The sequence below is a fragment of the Phalaenopsis equestris genome, unplaced genomic scaffold (assembly GCF_001263595.1).
Source record: "Phalaenopsis equestris unplaced genomic scaffold, ASM126359v1 Scaffold000274, whole genome shotgun sequence".
Lineage (NCBI taxonomy): Eukaryota > Viridiplantae > Streptophyta > Magnoliopsida > Asparagales > Orchidaceae > Phalaenopsis > Phalaenopsis equestris.
Genome location: NW_018164716.1, coordinates 23,693 through 33,132, shown reverse-complemented (window position 1 = coordinate 33,132; position 9,440 = coordinate 23,693). Strand labels below are relative to the sequence as shown.

General features: G+C 41.1%; 1 protein-coding gene across 3 annotated transcripts in view; it reads left to right on the top strand.

The window, feature by feature from the left end:
- LOC110024778 (protein NUCLEAR FUSION DEFECTIVE 4-like) overlaps nt 1-9,440 on the top strand; it is a 38,623-nt gene that overhangs the window by 21,437 nt on the left and 7,746 nt on the right. The gene's annotated exons all lie outside the window — the stretch shown is intronic.

The window sequence follows — 9,440 nt, the reverse complement described above, 5'->3', positions numbered from 1 at the left end:
ATGTGGCTAAGAGTTTCTTTTGCTCGTGATTTTTTACGACCTATTTTTCTGACTATTCGTGCTGGGTTTTCTCGTCTAATTTACTTTTCTTGCGAGTTTATTTAAATCTGTTGCAAGTCATATTACGTTCGCAATATTAATACATAGCAGTAGCAGATGCCCATATGCGCTTTTACAGTTTATCTTCGACATTTTACTTTACTGCATTTTACCTTTTAAATACATTTAATTTAACTGCAACTTGATTATTCTGCCTGCAAAATCAGAACTGAAACCAAAATTGAAACAAAACAAAATCAAACATTGACACCGAAATCGTGAAACATAAATCACCCATCTCAAACACTTAAACTCTGGAGTCATCGCTACAACAGGAGTTTGCAGGCAACTTTGTGGGCAGCACGACGATGAGCTTGGATCGAGCGACAAGAGAATCTTCTTCAGCATTATCTCTTCCTAGCATAATAAAGCATAATAACAACTAATAACAACTCATAGGACTTCGAGGTAGTTTGTCCAGCGCGACGTAAATCCTCACATCTTCTTTAGACTCCTATACAACCATGCTGTGCAGCGTAAGTGCTAACTCGTCTTAAGTTCCGAGGTTGTCGTGTGGCACGACGTAAACCTCTTAGCTCTGCGGGCTATTTGCATAATCATGTATTATGCAAATGTAAATCTCAAATAATAAAATTGACAGAATTGAATAATTGAATAACATCATCTCTAAAAATGCAGTCATACAGTAGGATAGTCTGAGAAGTCATCCTCATGATCTATGACATCCCCTACCTGTTCCTTCCTTTGGACTCCTGAAATAACTGTTCATATTTGAGCCACTCCCATTTGTCTTTCCACGTCCTACTGTGAAAACCTAAACTTTGAAATCTTGAAGACTAATACCTTTGATCATTATCGAGAGTTTTCTCAAGTGATCTTAGTCATTTGAGACGTAATTAACTATAGGGGTTTGCCTCTATAGGAAATTTTGAACCCAGATAAAATAAATTCTATTTAATCTTTATATTAGATAGGCGAACTTGCCGGTCACATATAAAAGATTCGCAGAACAAACGGATATCACAAATCTCTTAGTTTGCATAATTGGGTCTATCACCGAGGTCTACACTTATCTTTCGGGAATGTATAGTATTCGCGGTATCGGACACGATTATGTAAACTATTGGATGAATGAGATTCATTTGGTCTCATTTTTCGAAAATTAAAACATATTACTTTCAAAACCCAAACTATATATCTATTATATTAAATAAAATTTCAAAAATTATTTTCATATTTTTCAAACCTTCAAAAAAGTTGACCAACAAATTCTGGCGACTGCGCTGGGGATTAGTTCCTCTCTCTATTTTGATCAAGAGGTTTTGTCTTCATACATCGACAGTGTGTCCATGTGCCTCGTAGGCCAGACTGTTGTTCTTCCGTTGACCTATTGTGCTCATTTCTTCTTTGAGTCAATATGGTCAACTCTTCTTGGATTTCAGGACCATCTGCTTAACCATCCTTAAGCAAAGAGGTTCAGGAATCCCTACGGTTTAGTGGGTTGGACCCCCAGTAGGTGTGGTAGGTTAAGGTCGGAGTGATTCCGATGTGGAATGGGTCTTTTCCAATTCTAGACCTCGTGATCGCTTCAGTTCTCTTCCGAGTTCGACTTATTCTTTTTGCAAGTCACCTCAAATTTTAACTTTGAAGCTTACTTTGAAGCTTTCAAATTTTAACTTTGAAGCTTTCTCGATAATATTAAAACTTCACAACCTAATGCCCAAAACAAGCATTTACAGTTAAAGAATCAGACAAAATTTTGAACAAAAGACACGAAAAAGCGATAATAAATATAAATTCAAGGCAAAATTACTTAGATAAGTTTCGAAAGAAACGCCCAGTTCATAAGACAATTTTGTCAACTCATAAGACAATTTTGTAAACGCCCAGTTCATAAGACAATTTTGTCAACTTTTGTGCTTTCAGCTAAGTTATTTCACCCGGGAATAGAGCACAATACTCTGACATTCAACAATTTTTGAACTGACAGGAAAGATGTCGTCTCCAACGTTGACCTTCTCGTGCAACTTGCCTACTAGTAGGGATGCCCGCCAGGTGGGATCCAAGATTAAGTTTGGGTCTGGATTTGACGAGTTTGATGTAGTACTCGGTAAGACCCCGTTCGTCATAATGAAAGTCGTTGCCCCGGATGTCCAAGAGCCGTCCACTAAATTCGAATTGTGGCCAAGACTTCCCTCCCCTCAAGAGGGCAAAGGTCACTTCTGCTCCCATTAAGCCAGTTGCCCCTGTTACTACCAGAGCTGCTCCCGTTTCTGCAAAGACTTTCACTGTCACTCCCGCTGAGATTATTATGGTTGCGCATGCTCCCCCACCGGTGTCTAAAAGAAAGAAAATTTTGTGTGAAGAGAATCCGATTCTTGCCATTGGCCCACCTCCATCTGTGTTTGAAATTTGTTCTAGTTCGAAGTCCGGTCGACTTATCAGGACTCAACGGAGGAACCACAACCGTAAGATTCTGAAGGCTAAAAGGGCAGAAACTTCGAAAACTGTTCCGTCCAAAGAAATTCCTCAACAGGAGGAAGTTGGGTTGTCTGAGACCGCACCTCTTCTTGGAGGAAGCAGGTTTCACCCATTGTCTGCCGCTCTCGAGGAGGAGAGTGCTCATAAGATCGCCGTCGCAACACCGACACCACCTCGCCGCCAGGGCGAGAAGAGAAAGAGGCATGAGCCTTTTGCACTGACCCGCTTGGTTTTCGAAAGATTGGCCCGAAAGGAGCGTTGCTCCGTTGCCGAGATAATAAGAAGGATGGGGTGTGCTGTATCGCCCTTAGTCCGAGCAGAGATTCTGAGAAAAGATGGTGGTGAGACAATGACACAACGACCTCGTATTCCCGTTAAGCTTCGCTTGGGAGAACGTTCTGATACCGCTGCTACCCATATTGTTACTGCTGCCGCCTCACAGAAGCCCCCAGAGCACCGAATGATCCAGTTTCGCTTGGGTCCAAGGACACCACTTGCCGCCACGAAGGGAGAACCTCAAAAGATAAACAATGAAAAAAGATTGCTTGTTACCGCATCCAAACCGCTTGCTAGGGATCGCGATTTATCCCGGAGAGTCGAGGCTGCCAACGAGACGTCTAGTCTCCAGACCTTGGTTTCGAAGGAGAGGTTGCAGAAACCTAACGTCGTTGGATTGGTGCCGCAACATGGATCAAAAGGATGTCTCCCCGCAAAGGATTCTAAGTCTGATGCCGCAGTTTCTAGTGTTCCAGTCGTGCCAAAGCCAGTGTTTATAAAAGATGTACAACAACAGTCCCCAGTCGATCTCAAGATCATTAAGGGGAAATCGATTGAAGACACATTGGAGAAGATCTGGGCTGAAATCACTAAACTGTCAAAAGAACAACAAGGAAACATCGATGATGAATAATACGATTTGTTGGATCATATGGATGAAGATTTTGCAGAAATCCTAGTAGTTGAGACTAGAGCCTCCGCGTCATCGCGCGATGCTCCTTTGCCCACCGAGGAGAACGCCGATGATGAGCTGCGGAGAGCCATCCGACAAAGGGATGAACATATTATCTAGATGGAGAAAAGGATGGAGGAGATGATGGCCGTTATCACTGCACTTCAGAATCAACCCCAATCTCCGAGAGTAGCCTTTCCAGAAGCAAATTAGCCAGAAATCATTCATATTGCAGATGAAAATAGAGAACCAACCCAGAACACAATACCGGAAAAGGACATCAAACAGATGGTTGAACAACAAGTAAGGGAAGCTTTAGCCCAATCCAAAGGAGGAGCATTGATTCCAAAGGGTTGACCGTATCCAGAGGAATTCGACGCAGTGCCGTACCCAAAAGGCTTCGTACCACCTTCATTCAAAACATTTGATGGAACATGAGGAATTCGACGCAGTGCCGTACCCAAAAGGCTTCGTTCCACCTTCATTCAAAACATTTGATGGAACATGGACACCATATCACCATTGGTGATCTCGTGGTGGAGCGACAGAAACTCTAGTGGAATATATTTTGCGGTGGAGGAATCTAAGTATGAAGTGTGAGCCACAATTGCAGGAGCAACATGCAATTGAGATCTTACTTAAGAACATTCATGGTCCAGTAACTTTCCTACTCAAAGGATTTACAATCAAAACATTTGAAAAACTGCTCAGTAAAGCTGCAAGCTTGCAAGAGGAGGCTAAGCAACTCGGATTCCTGGAGAAAGCTGACAAGTCAAAGCCCGTAAAGACATTCGAGAAGAGGTCTGGAATGGTGGCAGTAGTTGACAAAGGCAAGCAACCAATGCAGATTCAGGTAGAGCAACCTCAGCAAGACTATCAGTAGAACCATCGATCACAGCGCCAGCAGGAGACCTACCGCATAGACAGAGGACAGAGTTCATACATGGCCGATCGGTTGACCAGAGTCTACTCCTTCAAGGATGAGGCCATGGGGAAGATGTTCAAAAATTTGATCAAGAAGTCCGAGTTCAGGTTGCCAGAGCCGAAGAAGCCAGAGGAGGTCGATAAGAAGGATCACCCTAGATATTGCCCATATCACAGATTGTTTGGGCATACCATAGAGGGTTGTATTAGTTTCAAAGAGTGGCTCAAGAAGAACTTTAAGAATGGGAGCATAACCATCCTGAAAGAATATTTGAGGGAACCTAAAAAAGGTTCTATCAAATATGATTTCGGTCGATCCCAGCGTTCCGCTTGACTCCTACGCAACTGACGGTGGATGAGACACAGTTTGGGCAAAGCTTTCAAAAAAAAAATACCAAACCAGATTCCAACTACCTCGGTACAGGCTGCCATGCAGAATTCAGAACCCCTTTTCTATTGAAGGATAATAGATTCTGTCTTTTATTTTTTAACCATTAATATAAAGAAGGGTTATCATGTAAGGTCACTGCTAGTGGGTCCCAACCCTCCCCACCTCTATAAACAAGAAGAAAAGGAGTTTGTCATTATCCACAGTTCATCAGTATTTGAAATATCATTCAAAATGAGAAATGTTTTGTTGTTCATTTTCTACAATCAATCTTACATCGAATAAATTTTTTTTTTATTCAGACGTTCAAGGTTCAATCAAGGGATGGGTAACTCAATGAATATTTCGACGTTTTAACAAGATCTTGACTTAAAAAATTTTTTTCAAATTAATGTCCTAATGACTGGGTCCAACACTTTAAAGATTCTGGACTGGATCCTAAGTAAATTTCAGAATGAAATGTGTGATCGAAATACGAGTAGTTGACTAAGGATATCACGAGTCTTTTAATCTTCGACCAGGTGACTGAGTCCTGACTTTTGAATGAGCTATAATATCCCAGAAATCATCTTAAGAAGTACTCAAAAATTATTATTTAGGGTGTTTCAGACATTCAAATCCTTAACATGTGTTCCACTAGATATAGTAATTCTAAAAAAAAACTGAGCAAGGAAAAAAAAGAGAAAAAAATCAATAAAAAAAGGAATAAACAAAAAAAAATCTCCCTGGGAAGAAACTTGAGGTGGACATATAATCAAAAATTAGTATAGGGAAGAAGCTTGAGGTGGACATATAATCAAAAATTAGTATATGAATTCTCCTCTAATTAATTAAACTTGAAGAGCTCTCTTTAAAAAAAATTTCTCTGATAATATACTCTGCAAAAAGTTAAGTCATCTTGAGCTATTTGACCGACCATTAACAGACTCAGAAATATCTTTGGGAAATGAAAAATATTTTAATCACACGAAAATTTTTTTTGAAATCTGCTTAGGCTCAGAAAGAAAGAATTAAAGTAAAGGATTATGTCATTAACAAATTAATGAAAATTTTATTCTGAAGTCATATCTTACAAGTGCCTTGAAGATTCAACTCCAACTTCAATTCGAAGAGTATCAAAATTATTTCTCAAAGACAGTGTGACCACTTTTACAAAATCTGTGATAAAGAAACGACGACTGCTACGAACGGAGCTACAAAATTGCAGCCTTTCAAGCTATAATGCCCTTAAAAATAACACATCTTTATGTGTACTTGAAAGAATATAATTCCGATAGTACCATAAAGAATGGGTTAATTTTACACATGCCTTCAGCCAATGGATGGTATCTCAAGAAGAATTGCGCATCATGATTTTTCAAAGACAAAGCCTTATCCTTAGAAGCACCAATGACATATTTGTCTAGAACTGAGTCCAAATCCTAACAACAATGCAACAAAAGAGAACTCACATAATATAAACATTGATCACATCAAAACACAACAAAAATAAAAATAAACTCATTGTCATATCCAATAAAATCAAATTCAAAATCAACATTTCAACTTCGAATTTCGATCGGGTCAGGTTGACTCTCCTTGATCTATCACTAGCGTCACTTCTCTCGGCTCTCGGCACGAAGTTTCTTTCCGAAGTTTCTTTCTACAGGAACTCTGGGTCCTATTTTCCGTGCAGAAGAGGTTAGCTGGCTCCATCTATATAGAACCACACTCTTCTTTGTCGTTTTGTCCGGTGTGAATGAGAGTTGGCTGGTTCTATTGGAACTGCATCTCTCTTTTCAGACGGACATTTCTTCGATCAACCATTGAGTTGGAAATGAGTCTCTTTATGCTCTTTCTCAATCTGATTTCTTCTTACGAATACTTTCCGCACTGCATAAATTTCACATAAAACTTTCACAAAAATTAAGTATCCATGACACGAATCTCTGCATTCGCAAGTTCTACAAATTTCGCATCAATCTCTGCAAGATTCTTCACTCAACTCTGAAAGTCTCTACACTCACAAACCTCCGCAAATCCCTGCATTCACAATCTCAACAAATCATTTACAAATCTCCGCAAATTTTCACAATCTCTGCATTCACAAATCTCTACAAATCCTCCACAATTTTGCAAACTTCACAAATCTCAGCAAATCTTTACAATCCCTGCACTCACAAACCTCGGCAAATCTATGCATTCAAATTTCTTAGCAATTCTCCACAATTTTACAAATCTTCACAATCTCTGAACTCACAAACCTCGGTAAATCTCTGCATTCACATTTCTTAGCAATTCTCCACAATTTTACAAATCTCCACAAATCTTCAGTCTTTGCACCCACAAACCTCCGCAAATTTCTGCATTCACATTTCTTAGCAGTTCTCCACAATTTTACAAATCTTCACAATCATTGTACCCACAAACCTTCGCAAATTCCTGCATTCACAATCTCAGCAAATCTCTACAATTTTACAAGTTCACAAGTCTTGAAGTCGCCGCAAATCTGCGTAATTCCATAGCACCTCTGCACCCTCATAAACTCTCGTGAATTTCACAAAATCGCTGTAAAACTCCACAATCACCACAATTTCATAAATTCCACCACTTCACGACTTCTACAAATTTCGTCATTCCTCTCACTTCGCAGGCTCCACACTTCAGCAATCTCAACACTCAGTAATCGGGATAAACATAGTCTTATTCCTTCTCAGCACTCAACAATCCGGATAGGCATAGTTCTAATCCTCCTAAGCACTCAATGATCGGGATAAGCATCGTTCTACTCCTTCTCAGAACTCAGCACTCAACACATTTGGGATAGGTTCAATCCTAATCATTTCTCAGCGCTCAACACTCAGCTTTGGGATAGGTTCAATTCTAATCCTTTCTCGGCGCTCAACACTCAGCACATTTGGGATAGGTATAATCATAATCCTTTCTCAGCACTCAGCGGATAGGTATAATCATAATCCTTTCTCAACACTCAGCGCATTTGGGATAAGTTCAATCCTAATCTTTTGTAATAGGTTTAATCCTTATCCTTTCTCAGCACCCAGCACTCAGCATATTTGACATAATTTCAATCAGTTCCTTTCTCAGCACTCAGCACTCAGCACTCAACACTCAACACTCAACACATCTGGGATAGGTTCAATCCTAATCCTTTCTCAACACATTTGGGATAGGTATAATCCTAATCCTTTCTCAGCAATCAGCACATTTGGGATAAGTTCAATCATAATCCTTTCTCAGCACATTTGGGATAGGCTCAATCCTATTATTTCTCAGCAGCACATTTGGGATAGGTTTAATCTTAATCCTTTCTCAGCATATTTTAGGGTAGGATTAGTCCTATTCTTTCTCAACACATTTGGGGGAGGTTCAACACTAATCCTCTCTCAACATATTTGCACATTTAGGATAGTTTCAATCCTAATCTTTTCTCAACACCCCTTCCAACCACAACACTCCTTACAACTATAACAATCTCTGTAAGACAAAACAACGCAAACATGTGGCAAATCCCTTCATCCCCAGCGAAAAATTTTAAAAATCTTCAATAAGCTCTTGTCTTTGGATTGGGAAGCCCCTGGTGGAAAGTCCTAACTCAAATTTGATTTTGACTCTGAATCACTTCATTCTGAGTATGATATATTTAAATGATTCTTTTGATCGTGTTGGTCACTTCGGTCAACACCAATATGCGCGGTGTGCTTGTTCAACACACCACACCTATTGGGGGTCCATTTGTTTTTTAGTGAATTTTTAGTGAAGTCTTAGTTTCCTACTCCCAGAACCCAAAATCTAGCACTGAGAGTTCCTTTTTGACCATCTTCTAGTAATGAAGTTGAAGTCCACCTCCCGTAGAACTTCAAATCACTTCTTGACTCATTTTTGTGAATAACTCGCATGAGTGGTTCCAAGCAGTCAACTTCTAGTTGCATGTAGAGGACCCAAAAATGAGTTCCTACAGGATCAGACCGCCTTAGGTGAACCCTCCCAGTAACGCCCTCACCATACCACGCACAAGGTTGACAAATTTTTAGCCCGACTGTCGGTGAATTCGTCCGGACAACCCTGGATGACGAAACAGACCGCACCGACGCGTTCGGAACGTCAGTTTTAGCTAGGAAGGACACCCGCATTGCTAGGATTACGGGCACGCACAAATGACACTAATATCGATGCACGAAAACTCCTCATTCGCTCATCCCCTCTGCATCGAGAATCTTCCTCGCTCGAGGCAAGATTCGACTCACCTTCTTCCTCCGCCATTAAGCTCTCACTGGACCGAAGAACTCTGTTCCCTCGTCTCCCTCGATCCCGCTCATCTTCCTCGCTTGACGGGATTCTCTCTTCGGGCGAACCGAAGCGCCCGGCTCCTACGCCGAAGACGCTGCCATTCCTCGCTTTTGCCTCCTTTCTTCCTCGCGTCTCCTCCCTGCACAGAAGAAAACCCACTCCTCACCTGCTCAATCCCGTCTCCCGCATTGAAGCCGCAAAGCCTTTCCCGCACTCACCTGCTCGCCTCCTCCCTACGCCGAAGAAAAAAAATAAAAAACTACTCCTCGCCTGCTCAATCCCGCCACCCACGTCGAATCCCCTCGTCTCTTCTGCGGACGTCGAAGCCCTCGCCTCTTCTGCGGACGGCGG